Source organism: Cibotium barometz, chromosome 53, assembly GCF_041138505.1.
Source record: "Cibotium barometz isolate CiBa-2024 chromosome 53, ASM4113850v1, whole genome shotgun sequence".
NCBI classification, from domain to species: Eukaryota; Viridiplantae; Streptophyta; class Polypodiopsida; order Cyatheales; family Cibotiaceae; genus Cibotium; species Cibotium barometz.
The window spans coordinates 20,153,098-20,169,118 of NC_141098.1; the positions used below are offsets into that span (position 1 = coordinate 20,153,098).

The 16,021-nt window shown below is 45.4% G+C and overlaps 1 protein-coding gene across 9 annotated transcripts in view; it reads right to left on the minus strand.

Moving 5' to 3' along the window:
* LOC147608379 (pentatricopeptide repeat-containing protein At4g21065-like) overlaps positions 1–16,021 on the minus strand; it is a 36,609-nt gene that overhangs the window by 17,441 nt on the left and 3,147 nt on the right. The gene's annotated exons all lie outside the window — the stretch shown is intronic.

A 16,021-nucleotide genomic window follows, 5' to 3' on the forward strand; every position in this document is an offset into this window, starting at 1 on the left:
GTTTATTAAACCTTAATAGGCTGAGTAAGGCGTCGAGAAGAGCCAACAAGATGTGTGGGGCTTTGAACATGTCAAGCAACACAATCACAGGGAGCTGTTGCTGAAAACTGCCTGGTGTGGAAGACTGCTGGGCAGCATAGAGAGCGATGGCAGCCTTGGCGACAAGCAGATGACACAAACGACTAGTAGGTGGCACACATGGAGAAGAAGCCTAACCAGGGATACCAAATGAAGGCACGTAGGGTTAGGGTTTCCTGCAAGAGGAGCTATGGAGGCTTGAACTCCACCTCAGAGAGAGAGAGAGAGAGAGAGAGAGAGAGAGAGAGAGAAAGAAGAAAGAAAGAAAGAAAGTTGTATGAACGTCTTCAAAAGGCCAAAATGACCTATGAGACCAAAAGGTTACATCATATCCATGAGGTACATCATCCTAGGTACAAAATAGTAATAAAGAAAGATAACAAAAATCTAGAACTATAAAATCTGATCTAGGTACATGAGCAGAGAGCTCTCATATCACCCTAATACATCCCTCATGGGCTGCTGTGACATGGTGCTCAAGGTGGTAAAACTGAGCTGGCGCGAGAAGGTCCTACAATGATGGGAGATGATGGCCCGGATCCTCTTGTGGTGGCGTGGCCGTGGATGAGGGCCATGGGGTCTGGGGCGTCAAGCTTTGCATAACTCAGTGGCTCTGCCGAGTGTCACACCTCTTGGCCGAGCTCCTGCACTAGCCTGTGGTCTAGGTATGATGGGTGGATCGGCCCTCAGGGTGCTGGTATGGAAGAAGTCGGTGAGAGCTCTCTGTGCTGGTCCTCGAGCAAGTACAGCTGATCTGGATCTCACTAAGGATTCCCTGTGTCTACGGAGCTCTAGAAGAAAAAGTCCTAGGCATCTCTGATTCGGGAAGTCCATGATCCTGGAAAGTGGTCCGAACCCAGCTCGGAAGAGGCAGTGGAAGCTCCCCCGAATCTCATAGTATACAGGGCATCAGCATTTGTAATGATCCTCTGTCTCGGGCTCTGTGTGACAGAGCTAGCAGATCCTGTCCTCTGGTGCGGCATATCCTGTCCTAGGCCCATATCTAGCAGTCTCCACTCTCAGCTGATGGGACGACATGCAAATCTGGCCGATCGCACATCTCACCCCAAAGGATAGGTGTGTGTCCATGTAGCGTGGGCGGATGATGAACCCATCCTCTATCAGGCATAGGAGGTGATCTCTATAGAAGGCCATCTTCATCCCCGGTGGACGACTAAGTGAACTCCATGCCCTCTGAGTATCTAGTCTGACAATGTCCTTCCTAATAACCATGTTCCGCTCTGTGCGGCTGAGAGCAAATGACGGGGCCTCTATGCTGTACTGGAACGGGGGGAGTGCCTCCATCTGCATACCGTGCATGCCAAACCAAGTGCCTACCTGTGCATACCAACACTCTGTATCTCCCTCAAGTGTCAACTGTCTCGAGGACTCCAGGGCTAGCCGGGGGTATCTATCAAGTGGAAGCTCCCATAGCCTGTGCCAGTATGTCACTGTCTGGAATAGAGCTTCTGTCACTATCAGTGCAGCCCCAATCTCTGCCCGCACAGTCTCATGTGGCACTGATGGCTTACTCCTAATCATACGTGAGATCATCGCCACTAGGGGCCTCTCCATCAGCTTCCACCCATCATATACCTCCTCTGTATCTGTCTTGGCCGGCTCTCTCCTCTGTCTCCTCCTGGGGGCACCATACAGTAATATAGGTGTAACTAGAGTATCAAATAGCCAAAGCTTCGTCCTCGGCTCCTAAAACTGTATCTGTGAGCATTGCCTCTCTAGCGAGCCAAGGGCTGCATATCCCCTCATCAATCTAGCTTCGGCCGCCTTCCGCATGGAGAACTAAGGTCCAGCAAAAGTGATCCCAAGGTATACATATGAGGTAACATACTCCACAAGCTCTCCACTGTATGTAAACTATACTGCAGATCTACTTATCCACTGTGAGGAGGTGTTAAAGATCATGACCTTGGTCTTTCCAAGGTTCATAGTGAGGTCCCGGTCCTCGCAAAAGGCCCGTAATGTATCCAAATGCCTCTGCAGCCCCTCTGGTGAATCAGAAATAAGAACAATATCATTTGCATACAAGAGGATCGGTATCAGGACTCTTGCCAAATGTGCTCTTGGTCCTCCCTATCTGTCTATGTAATCCGAGATCTCGTCAATGTATAGACCAAATAGAGTAGGAGACAAAGGGCAGCCCTGCTTCACCCCGATAGTGCTGTGTATTATCTCTCAGTCACCTCCTGGAGCCCGTACTTTGCCTGTGACTGACTCATAGAGTGTAATGATCCCCCAAAGCATCTCTGCTAGCACTCCCATACCCTGCTAGCACTCCCATATCCTGTGATGACTGACTCATAGAGTGTAATGATCCCCCAAAGCATCTCTGCTAGCACTCCCATATCCTGCTAGCACTCCCATATCCCGTGAGCTCTCCCCTCCTCAATGATCCCCCCGTAGTGTAAAGATATGATCTAGTGTGGAGTGCCCTCTCCTGAAACCTGCCTACCTCGGTGCTCTGAGCCTCTGCTCCTCGGACCATCTACTAAGCTCATGCTCCAAAATCGAACCATAAATCTTGGACAAGGTGTGACCAATCATGATAGTCCTATAGTTGTTGGGGTTGGGGTTGGGGTCGGGGTCACCTGCTTTCAAGATAGGTACAATAGTATTCGATGACCAGCTGACGAGGAAGCCCTCACATAAAGCCCTGTTAAACATGTGAACCAATAAAGGGGCTAGCGTGTCCCTAGCATGGGAGAAATGCTCGGTGAGGAGTCCATCATGATTCTGTGCTCTCCCAGTCTGCATCCTGTCAATAGCATCTCTCACCATGCTGAGGTTAAAGAAGGAAGAGTGTGGGGGACGAGGTTCGGGTGGATGGGGGAGAGGGGAGAGGGGCTGCTCGGGGGCATGGTAGAGAGAGGTGGCATAGGTGTGCCAGGTGCTGGGTGAAGTAATCGGAGTCGAAAGGCGATGATCCTGGAAGATCCTCCGGGGCTCCTTACAATCCCTTCCAAGAAATAGCAAGTATAGCTCCTACTCAAGCCTGGCTAGGTAGGCTCTCTTCTTTCTCCGTGTGAGACGCGAAAGATCACTCGCGCCTGCTGGTGAGTGGTGAATCCTAGCGCCATCCCCCAATGTAGACGGGCTCGGGTATCACAACATTCCTCGTCGTACCAGCTATTCTGTGGGACAGTCCCTCCTGGTGATGTAGGGGTGGTCTGGAGTGTGGGAAGGCGGCTGCAGCGGACGTATGGAGGGTGGCTTGAGGGGTGTGTGGTAAGTCCATCAAGTGGGATGTGGGAGTCGAGGTCGGAGAGGATGCGGTAGACGTGATCAGAATAGATGGAAGAGGTATCTCTGGTGAAGTGGTACCTCGGACGGTGATGGAGCAAAGCAGGTGGTTGGATGGTGTATCGGCATGTGAGGGAGAAGGCCAAGTATGCATGGTCAGCTGCAACACCGATGGGGCGAGGAGAGATGGTAAACTCCGGAATGAGTGGGATCAGAGAGAGGGATCCCATTAGATAGTCCACTGTATTGGCTCCATGTCCGAAGGGGTAGGAGGTGAAGGAGTTGGATCTAGGTCATCTAGCCAGGCCATTATAAATGGCTAGCCTATGAGCCCCGCCGAGGGCTAAGAGATACTCTCCATAGTCTATGCGGGCTGCTATATCCTGTGATGTCCGCTCCAGCTCCGTACCCACCGTGTCAATCTCCTGGTACATGGGATCATCTGTCTCATTCAGGGACTTGATTGGAGAGTGCCTTCATATTTTTGGACAACATACTGGTATTTTCAGCTACGGTTGAGCAGCATAACATTAACGTGGAGAAAGTTTTGAAGTGCTGGAAAGCAATGAACTCTATGTTAATGAGAATAAGTTGGAGTTTTATTTGTTCGAGGTTCACTACCTTGGATACATAATCAGTGCCGAGGGCATCCGACTTGATCGAACCAAGGTGGTCAAGATAGTCAATTGGGAGATACCACAGACAGCTTACGATATCCAATCCTTTGTAGGCATATGCCAAGCATACTCCACCCACATCGACAAATTCTCTTACCTTAGCGGATCTTATAGATCTGCTTAAGGGTGTAAAGACCAGAAGGCAGTGGATCCAAATGATTCCATGAGCTTTGGAGGCAATCAAGAATCTCAAGGTGGCTTTGTTAGAAGCTCCTTGTCTAGTGTTGGCCTCATGGGACGAGCCAGTCCAAGTAATCATTGATGAGAGTAACATCGCGATTGGAGTTGTTTTAAACCCTAAATTTTCTAGCAATTCGGTGGAATGATCGAGTACCTTCCAAGAAAGGCCAATCCAATGGCCAATGCTTTGAGCTAGAAGAGAATCATGACTTTGATTCAAACACTAGACTCGATCTTATGGGTACGGGACTAGATGACATGAAGCATACATACGCGGATTCCGAAGAATTTGGTACGAAGTGGGAACAGGCATCGGATGCCATAGGACCATGCCACTTATTGATACGAGATGGTTGGCTTTCTACAAAGGCCGACTTTGTGTCATGAAGTCGTTCATGGCAGCTCTTCTCCATGACACCCATGATGCTATCACTGGTGGTCACAGGGACATGAATTCGACTTTGGAGAAGCTAGAAAGACAATACTGTTGGCCAAGAATGAGGCGAGATGCGTTCACTCATGTGCAATATTGTGACGTTTGTCAGAAAGTGAAAGCTCCTAGTGGGAAGAAGATAGAGTTGTTACAGCCTTTACCCATTCCCAAGGACCTTTCCAAGATATATCTATGGATTTTATCACAAATCTGCCTCCCAATCCGAGTAAGCATAATACTCAATGCTCAACTATTGTTGATAGATTTAGCAAATTTGTTATGCTTGTTCCTTGCAGGGCCAATGTGACCACCGAAGATGTTGCCCAATTGTTCATTCGGCATTGGTACCCGATTGATGGAATTCCTAGGACCATAGTGTCAGACCAAGATGCCAAGTTTACCGGACATTTCTGGAGGGCGTTGTTTGACAATTTTGGTACTAAACTGAACTTTTCCAGGGCATTCCACTCACAAACAAATGGCCATACAGAAATCTACAACCAGTTGGCCTTCGACGTGCTAAAGTGTTATGTCCACGATCAGCAAGGTAAGTGGGAATCATATTTGCCTTTAGTTCAAGCAGTTTTGAGAGATTCGTTTTCTTCAGCTATTGGTGGCAGGACTCCTTATGATGCAGCGTTTGGAAGACCATTCCAATCACTATTGACCAAAACCTCATCTTTAGTACCTGAAGCGAACAGATTGGTAGAGTCTTACCAAGAGGTTCTGGAATCAATCAAAGATAGGTTGGCTAAAGCGTAGGAGGCCTACACTCAACAGGCCAATAAAGATCGAAAGGGATGTGAAGTTCTTGGAAGGAGATTGGATTTATATTCGGATTATAGAGCAACGGCTGAAACAGGTGGGCAAGCAATGTCCAAAGTTATCGTACAGGTGGGCAAGCGATGCCCAAAGTTATTGTTCAAAAGCATTCTATATAGAGAAAGATCAATGAGGTGTCAATGAAGTTGAAGTTACCTCCAAGCTGGACTATGCACGATGTGTTCCATGTCAGTTGGCTATGTCAGTTGGCTAAAACCATTTGTAGGTCCAACCCCTTCAGAGATTAAAGACGAAGCACAACTAGACATAGTTGACAAGCTGAAGTGATGGTTCGCGAGTAAATCCTTATGCACAGCCTCAAGCACGGCTCCAGCTGAAGACAGAGACAGTTCCTCACGAAGTTTCAAGACTAAGAGACTCATGAAGCAGTTTGGCTTGACAAAATTTTTTGACGACTATCCGGCTTTATTGACAAACTATCTAGAGGCTATGCAGCTTCCGTCAAGTTAAGCAAAAGAAGGATGTCACGTGTACCCCGCACTTGGATGCCACGTGTACATAATTGTGTAACATGTACAGGACCTAGAGTGGAAAGTGATCCCATGTGAGCCCCATTCGTCGACTATTAGAAATACACCAAAATACCATGTGACATTGGGGATACAGGCATCCGGTCATTAGGTTTATAGCCAACTTGGTGTGAACAACCTCTTAGTTAGAGTCAAAAGATAGAATTTAATGCCTATAAAAGTGTCACGTGCATCCCGCACTTGGATGCCATGTAGACATATCTGTACAGAAGGTGCACGACCTGGGGTGGAAAACTGGTCCCATGTGAGCCCAGTCCGGGACGAGTCAACCAGGGTCTCGCTCCAGTCGTCCGAGGTCAAGTGTGCATTGTCCTGCACATGCACATGCACATGCACATGCGTCCAAGGTCAGGTGTGCATTGTCCTACACATGAAACAGTGCCAGTCCGCGCTGTGAGTCTCCCTCTGGAATGATGTCAGTGGTTCTAGGTATCTAGTATGATACTGGATGCCAGATCACTGTGTAGACAGTTAGGGTTTGCATATAGGAAAGGGGCCAGCCCATAGGGCTACCCCAAGGACAAGATATGGGCATGGGGGAGGTGTAGAACCACCCCCATATGGGCCAGCAAGGCCTCGCTCGATTTAAAGAGTGGATACCACCAGGTGAGGATTGTGGAGGGAGACATCCCCAAGACAGCCTTCCGTATGGAACGGGCCCACTATGAATTTGTGGTCATGCCTTTTGGCTTGACGAACGCCCCAACTACATTCAACCACATGATGATGCGTGTATGCCGGGAATTAATTGGAAAGTGTGTGTTCATATTTCTGGACGACATACTGGTATTTTTAGCTACGGTTGAGCAGCATGACATTAATGTGGAGAAAGTCCTGAAGTTGCTGGAAAGCAACGAGCTCTACATCAATGAGAAGAAGTCGGAATTTTATTTGTTCGAGATGCATTACCTTGGATATATAATTAGTGCAGAAGGCATTCGACTTGATCCAGCTAAGGTGGCCGAGATTGTCAATTGGGAAGCACCTCAGACAGCTTATGACATCAGATCCTTTGTGGGTATATGCCAGGCATACTCCACCCACATAGACAAGTTTTCTGACCTCTCGGCGGATCTCACCGATCTGCTAAAGGGTGTCAAGACAAGAAGGCAACAGATTCGAATGACTCCACAAGAGTTGGAGGCATTCAAGAACCTCAAGGTGGCTTTATCAAAAACGCCTTACTTAGCCCTTGCCTCGTGGGACGAGCCATTTCAAGTAATCACCGATGCGAGTAACATCACAATTGGAGGTGTATTACAACAGAATGATCATCCAAAAGCTTACATGTCTCGTAAGTTACTACCCGCAGAGAAGAATTACTCAGTCTACGATCGTGGACTCCTTGCAGTTATACAAGCCTTGAAACATTGGAAACATTTTCTTTATAGCATCTGGTCATTAGGTTTATAGCCAACTTGGTGTGAACACTCTAGGTGTGAACAACCTCTTAGTTAGAGTCAAAAGATAGAGTTTAATGCCTATAAAAGGGTATTGTACTTAGTGGTCATCATCTCTCATATCATTCATAATACAATCACCTTGTGTTGTGCCCAACTTGCTCTCTTTTCTCTCTTCTTCCTCCTTAACCATGGAGAGATTCCATCCTCCATAGCTCCATGGTTGGACTTGTGATTGCCAACATGGTATCAAAGCCATGCTTCTCAATGATTCTCAATGCTTAATCCTTGCTCATCATCAAACCCTAATCATGATTTGTGAGTAATTATCTATTTTATCATTTTTCACCATTTTCTCATGTTTGGTCATCTCCCTTTTCTACCCGTTGCCGTTGTTGCTTTGAGTACTATACACACAACCATTGCTTAAGCTATAAATTGGAGATTCTTGCTAGCTCAAGGGCGTGCCGGTTCAATTGAGCTCAATCACGCACGAAAATGCTAGCAACAGACAATTTCAAAACGTAGAAAATCTGGAGTATTTTGATGAATTCGCCTTCACCGTTTCGAATTGATACAATTCCTCTTAGTCGTACTTAATATATTGTATAAGCAACAAGCTCACAAAGTTTGAGAGCTTTTGGTCTACAAGAGTAGCCGGGAGCAGCCGGTTAATAAAACGCAAGTTGTTTGGGAAAAAATGCATTGTCGGCTTATTCGATTCAAATAGGCGCAAATCCATCTGCACCAAGGGTTTTTGGGTGCTACAAATCCACCTGTAGCTTCATATTTTCGAAAGAATCATCATACAAATTAGTTGCTGCAGCACTGGGCTTGCCTCTAACAGTCATTTTGGTCAAAGAGAGATTAAGGTGTGCATACTAATGAATCTCATGATTATGGGCTTCAATCTCAACTAGACATGTTGCTACTAGTGTCCCTTCAAGATTTTTTGAAGAAGATTTGTGAAAGGGCTTCAATTTCACACTCCAAGTTGCCCCTTCTTCTGCACTCCAAACAGTAAATTACCTATTTTAATCAATCATTAATTGGCACTAATCCTTGTGTTCTTGGACCATTGAGGGTTCAATCATACCATTGGGGACTTGCTATTACTTGCCAAAGGTTCATATCAAAAAAACCCTTTGATTTCCCCCTCCGACGGTCTTTCCAAATCAAGGTATTTTTTGCTCAAATACAAAAAATTGCTTTCACTAATACTTTGATTAGTGCTAATCATCTAAGGTTTTCAGGGCTGTTAATGGTTCATATCTCACATTCAAGTGTTGCTAAACCTCTGCAAAGCATCAAATCAGATTTGCCTCTTTATTTGAGATGTCAATTTGTTAATCCAAAATCGGGTATAAATCTGTATCAACATTGTTTGGGACAATGGGATTTCTGAGCTTATATGCTTCATGTACCGCATCTATCATGCTCATAAATCATTTGTACAAGGGTAAAACACTAGCCATTGATAAGGCTAAGATCTCCTTAAGCAGATTCAGCGCATTATCATCCGAAAGGGATATGCAATCATCATCTGAAAGGGATATGCATCATCATCATGTCAGGCTTTATGAACACATTGAGAATATGATCCATCTTTGCCTACATGGATTTCATTACACAATGAAATCAAGGATGAAGAAGACCAAGGGCTACATCAACATCAAGATCTACATCGACATGAAGAAGATCAAGAGAAACATCGACATTACGAGCTACATCATCAGCATATTGATCATCAAGGGGGAACTCCCCCTTTATTTCTAATTCCTATTTTATGTTGAGTCAAGGGTTCTCTGCCCGAGTCATCCCCCAAAATCTACCTTTTGGGTTTGTTATATAGCCTTGATGTTACAAAAGACATATGTGCCCACCTATGGTCACCCCTCATTGACTGGCATTGTAAACCACCATGAGTAAGACCTACGAACACTTGGATGGTCATCATAAACAACTTGGATGTTACAAAAGGCATGCGTGCCCACCTATGGTCACCCCTCATTGACTGGCATTGTAAACCACCATGAGTAAGACCTACGAACACTTGGATGGTCATCATAAACAACTTTGTAAACAATACCTAGAGCTAGTATTGGCATCATAGTAACCATGGATATTTTGTTGAGAAAGGGTGTTAGAAATACACCAAAATACCATGTGACATTGGGGATACGGGCATCCGGTCATTAGGTTTATGGCCAACTTGGTGTGAACAACCTCTTAGTTAGAATCAAAAGATAAGTTTAATGCCTATAAAAGGGTATTGTACTTGGTGGTTCAATCATCTCTCATATCAATCATAATACAATCAATCACCTTGTGTTGTGCCCAGCTTGCTCTCTTTTATCTCTTCTTCCTCCTCAACCATTGTGACATGTGAGAGCTTAAGACCGTAGTAATCACAACCTTAGTCTAACTAAACTGCACTTAATGATGTTTAAGAGATAGACAAATATGTGTCAATGCAATGCAGCTATATTAGATGAATGAATGCGGTTACAATGAGATCCAAATGGATCTATACTGCTGAAAATGCTGCCTATATGCTGAATATGCTGCCTATATGCTGAATATGCTGAATGAACTGAATGAACTGCTGTCCACTATCTTTCCCTTGTCTCCTGGGAAGGAAACGCTGAAGGGATACTTTGGAACAGTTGCTATGCTGACCTGATGATGAAACGCAGAACTGATGGGCTGAACTGAGCTGAATGTTGCTGCGTTTGCTGAAGATGAATGCCGATGATGATGCGTTACTGATATGCTGATGCGTTGGCTTGATATGATGCTCCCAAGGCTTCCTGGAGGAGATGCGTTGGAGAACACACTGCTGAATGCTGCTATGATGGACTGGTTACTGTATGCTGATGATGATAGGCTGAAAACGCATGATGATCCAGATGAGGATATGCTTGAATGGCTGAATGGAGAGGCGCCTGTATATATATGCAAGCATGCTGCTGGTCGGCCAGCATAAGGGCTGTCGGCCAGATGCCATGTCCACTACTGCTGTCGGCTGCCCCATAAATGCCTGTAAAAATGCCTATAAAATTGCATAAATGCCAGTAAAATACCTGATGATGTCTATGATGCTAAAATGATGCCATGTCACTGTACACCTGACTGGTGTGCACGTGACATTCCCTGCTGCTAAACTGTTGCTGGGTGGATACCTAGCAACCTTCGACTCCTCTGTGATCCTTCTCCTCCGAACCACTGCCCCCTTCTGTCTTCTGCTGCCGGGACTGAGGCCGTCTGCAGGAGTGAAATCCTTTGAGCCAAGACTCCATGTACTGCGGGAACTGAATGGCAAATACCTGAGTCACCCCTGACCTGCCTGTGGAAACCTTTCACCTACCATCTCCGTCGTACCTGAAGCTCTGAACCTCCTGAGGCGATGTTGGAGCAAACTTCCGTCTTCTGTGGAAGAGAAACCCCCTGCTGCTGCTGCCAGTTGAAGCCCAAAACTTATGTCCTTCTTTGATGATGGATGTCCTTCTTCCCTGAGAGTTCATGGGCAACATGTATGCAAGAGCAACCCTATATGCTGTGCAAGTATGCAGATGGATGGGTTACTGATGCAGACCTAAGGGAAAATCCCTAAGAGTGGCTTGCAAAATTTTGAGAACTGGGTTTAACTGTGCGGAAGCGATTAACATGATGTCTGACTGAATGACTGATGAACTGAACATGCTCTAAGGCTGGTTACCCTGTAACGCTCTGATACCAATGTGACATGTGAGAGCTTAAGACCGTAGTAATCACAACCTTAGTCTAACTAAACTGCACTTAATGATGTTTAAGAGATAGACAAATATGTGTCAATGCAATGCAGCTATATTAGATGAATGAATGCGGTTACAATGAGATCCAAATGGATCTATACTGCTGAATATGCTGCCTATATGCTGAATATGCTGAATGAACTGCTGTCCACTATCTTTCCCTTGTCTCCTGGGAAGGAAACGCTGAAGGGATACTTTGGAACAGTTGCTATGCTGACCTGATGATGAAACGCAGAACTGATGGGCTGAACTGAGCTGAATGTTGCTGCGTTTGCTGAAGATGAATGCTGATGATGATGCGTTACTGATATGCTGATGCGTTGGCTGGATATGCTGCTCCCAAGGCTTCCTGGAGGAGATGCATTGGAGAACACACTGCTGAATGCTGCTATGATGGACTGGTTACTGTATGCTGATGATGATAGGCTGAAAACGCATGATGATCCAGATGAGGATATGCTTGAATGGCTGAATGGAGAGGCGCTTGTATATATATGCAAGCATGCTGCTGGTCGGCCAGCATAAGGGCTGTCGGCCAGATGCCATGTCCACTACTGCTGTCGGCTGCCCCATAAATGCCTGTAAAAATGCCTATAAAATTGCATAAATGCCAGTAAAATACCTGATGATGTCTATGATGCTAAAATGATGCCATGTCACTGTACACCTGACTGGTGTGCACGTGACAACCATGGAGAGATTCCATCCTCCATAGCTCCATGGTTGGACCTATGCTTGCCAACAGGGACAAGTCAACCAGGGTTCCACTCTAAGCATCCAAGGTCAAGTGTACAATTCCCGTAGATGGTCTTGGTCAAGTGTGTATTGTCCTACACATGAAGCATTGCCAGTCCGTACTATGAGTCTCCCTCTGGAATGATGTCAAGTGTTCTAAGTGTTTGGTTTGCAACCAAATACCAACCATCTGTGTAGATGCATGTAGATTTAGTCCTAGGCAGCAACCTGGATACCATGCACAGGGCGGCCAGCTACAATGTGAAACAAGAGCTGCCCAAAAAGAGCCAATCTGCAAGTCGTGGAGAATTATTTGCAGGCCGACTGCTTCTAGAGCAAACCGACCAGTATCAATAGGGGCTATAAACAGCCAAGCATAGAATTCAGTCAATCATCTGAACATTCACAAAGGGTTGCTATATTCAGGACAGTCAAGGGGAGTGCTACAGCCAAGGTGAAGGTGAAAGGTCAAGAACCAGAATTCTTTTACAGATTTTGCATCATTCAAATAAAGCAAATACACCATTCATGGTGAGGGCCCTACAGAGGGTATTCGGGACCCTCTCTCTCTCTCTCTCTCTCTCTCTCTCTCTCTCTCTCTCTCTCTCTCTATATATATATATATATATATATATATATATATAGAGAGAGAGAGAGAGAGGGTCCCGTATTTGCATCATTCTAATAAAGCAAATACACCATTCATGGTGGAGGGCCCTACAGAGGGTATTCGGGACCCTCTCTCTCTCTCTCTCTCTCTCTCTCTCTCTCTCTCTCTCTCTCTATATATATATATATATATATATATATATATATATTTCTGCACTTGTCTTTCTATCTTGTGCATTATCTTTGTCGCGAAAGATAGCCAAATTATGTCCATTGAAGTTACCGATTCTACTAAAGCTTCCGCATGTTAGACTATCAAGTCCCCAAAAACCCACATCATCATGCAATTAAATGTAGCTCGGGCGTTTGTTAGACCAAAGTGCATCACCACGAACTCATGTGAGCCGCTGAGTTCGGAATGTGATTTTGGGGATGTCCCATTCACAATTCATACCTGATAGCACCTACTTTTGAGGTCAATCTTCGAAAACATCTTCGCTCCATTCAGCCTCTCTAATATCTAGTCAATCCGAGGCATAGGGAACTTGCTCTTGATAGTCCACTTGTTGGGCGCTTGATAATCTACACAAAGCCAGGAGGATCCATTCTTCTTTTTCACAAAAAGGATCAAGGTTGCGAATGGAGACACACTAGAGCATATGAAACAAGATTGTAGCAATTCGTGGAGTTAACGGTCCAACTCCGTCTCCGTGCCTTTCTCAGGTGGTCCTCCGTTCTAGGAGGGGGAAGCTTAGGAGAGAGGTATCTTCTAGAACCGGTCATGTAGGTCCTTGTACCTCTCAGAAGCACTAGTAACTATCTGGGTGGTATGAACATAGATCACCGCACACGGTGCACCTTCTGAATATTTCATTTAGCCTGGATATGGCTAATGACCAGAAAGTTTGATATCCTTGGTTCACACTTAATGATCATGGGAGCCTTGGATACATTTCGGGTAATCCGAAACGTGTGCTACTCCCAGTCAATGTCTGGGGTGAACTAGTGAAACCGTTGGATCCCTAAGATGATGTTTGCACCTACAAGAGAAACAACCATGAAATAACGCATAAATTTTGTGCCCTAGATAACTAATTTAGCACGGCGAGCTTCAAACTCGATGCTCGTCGTCATACATGTGCTAAATCCCTCCACTTTCTTATCTACCGAGGTCAACAAGAACCTGGCTCGCCGAGCGGCCTATTCCATGACCACGTCCTCTATACTGCTGCTATCAAATAGAACGACAACTCTCTGGCCACCTATGTAGCCAAACATCTTGCGCAGTTCATTTCGCTCATACTCCTAGTCATGGTTTCCCTTCTGCTTATCTTCAAGCTCTCAGCTAACAATGGCGCCAACCGTAGAAGTGGGAGCTGGAGGACTAGCGACAACCTTGGAAATTAGTATGGGAGGCTAGCTCACCATAGAAGCTGTCAAGGCCAGGGTGGTGGTCTAAGCAAGGGTCTTTGTAGGGCATGCCTTAGAAGTATGTCCTTTTGTATGACAAAGAAACATCGCCCCTCCTTATATTGTTCGTGCTCTTTGGGACTGAGCTTACCACCTGTCTTGCCAACCAGAGCCTTTTCGTCTGGAGTAAGGCGAGGTCCATTGTTCAAGTTCTCGGAGCCAAAGGTTCCCACGATAGACAACGACTAGGTCCGGTTCTAGCTTTTGCCATTGGCAGTGGCTGCCTTGGCTACTCCGGGCTGGGAGATCTACGGTTTTCCATTATTGTATGTCATCTCGGCACTTTGCACAAGCGAAAGTGCCCGATCAAAAGTCTTTGGTTCAAACATGTGCATATCCGCTTGGATTTGTGGATCTAAACCATACAGAAATTAACCTGATTTATCCTCATCTGATTTTTGCAATTGTAAAGCCAAGTTAGTGACTTTATTTGTAAACTGGAGGACTGGCTGCACATTCTTGCACAATCCCCGATACTTATCCTCCAGTCACTCGAGATAGTGAGGCGGTAGAAACCACTTGTTGAGGTTCGTATCTAAAGATGTGAAACATAAAGAAATTCTTCCAAGGCTCTCTGGAAGGAAGCCTCTGACCACTAGCTTACACAACAATGCTCTGCACACTATATCCAGATCTACAATATTCAGCCCCCCTTCCCATCTGAGGTGTATGGCAGTCTCCCAAGCAACTCTAGCCAAAGTGTGTGTACCATCCAAAACCTTTCCAACAAGGAGCATGCACAAATCCCATCATAAGCATAACTAATGTATAAATTTTCACGTCCTATGGGACAGTCAAATCCTAGGTTCCTATTCTCTAGGTTACCACATGGTTTGTTAAGTGGGGGTCTATCAGCTCTGTTGTTTTAAAGAAAGATTTGGTCCCTCCTCTTTCCACAAAATAGGACATCGTTGCCATCCATTTTTTCTTTTTTAGAAGCCTTGATTTTCGTTTGAAGGTTACGTTTGTGAGGATTGCACTACACCAATTATAACTCTTGCCTCTTTCTCACTCAATAATCCCACCACATACATATGCATTTGATTCATCTCTAGTTGCGGACCAATCTCCGCAGTTGGCCAATGCATCAACGAGAGAAACACCAGCATAAGGCAGTGAACCAACCTGAGGCAAGCAGTGTTTGGTTAACCACCAAAGCTCTGGGGCCAGATCCAATTTCCTAGAACTCCAATGAAGAAGTTTCTTCCTTATGCACATATGTATTGGTGCAAAGTATCGTGCAGGAAATATATCAACCTCACCTTAACACCCCAAATATCTAGCCATACATCCTCTGTCAATCCAAGTAAAGCCAAGCTCTACACCTCAATTGACTCTTTGCAATCACTAATCCAAAAACCAAAAGATTTATGCCAATTAATGAGCCCCTGCAGATAGGCAAAAATCCTCCAATGCAATCCGAAAGGAACATAAACGTATGTGTGAGGCCTCGAGGAACATAGCAGAATCATCAACAAGCTCAGAGTCCGAAAGCTCGTCTTCACTGCGCAAAGGCAGACTCAAACCAGAAACTCCTACAGTGGAGCAAAGAAGGATGCTTATAGCCTTGGCAACAATGAGATATAACAGGGGGGTTAAGGGGCATCCCTATTGTACAAAACGAGAGATCTGGAAGCGATCACCTCTATCGTCATATGTGGGCACACTATTGTGAGCGTCTTGATACAAGCATGAAACACCCTTAATCCAATACCATGCATCTAAGGGTTCCTTCAAGGAAATCCCAATCAATCAAGTCCAGCAATAAGATGGCTAGGGGCTGGTCGATTCCCTTAGCCCATTCAACCTCCTCCCAAAAAGAGAAGATATTATCAACGATGTTTCTTCCTTGAACAAACCTTCTGCCTGCCATGAATCAAATCCTGCAATACTGGCTAAAACATCATGCTTATTGCCTTGGCAAATATTTTGTATGCAGTCCCAAGTAATGTGATAGACCTCCAGTGACCAAAATTCATCTCATCACCAGGGGATGCTGGCCATTCATCCAGTT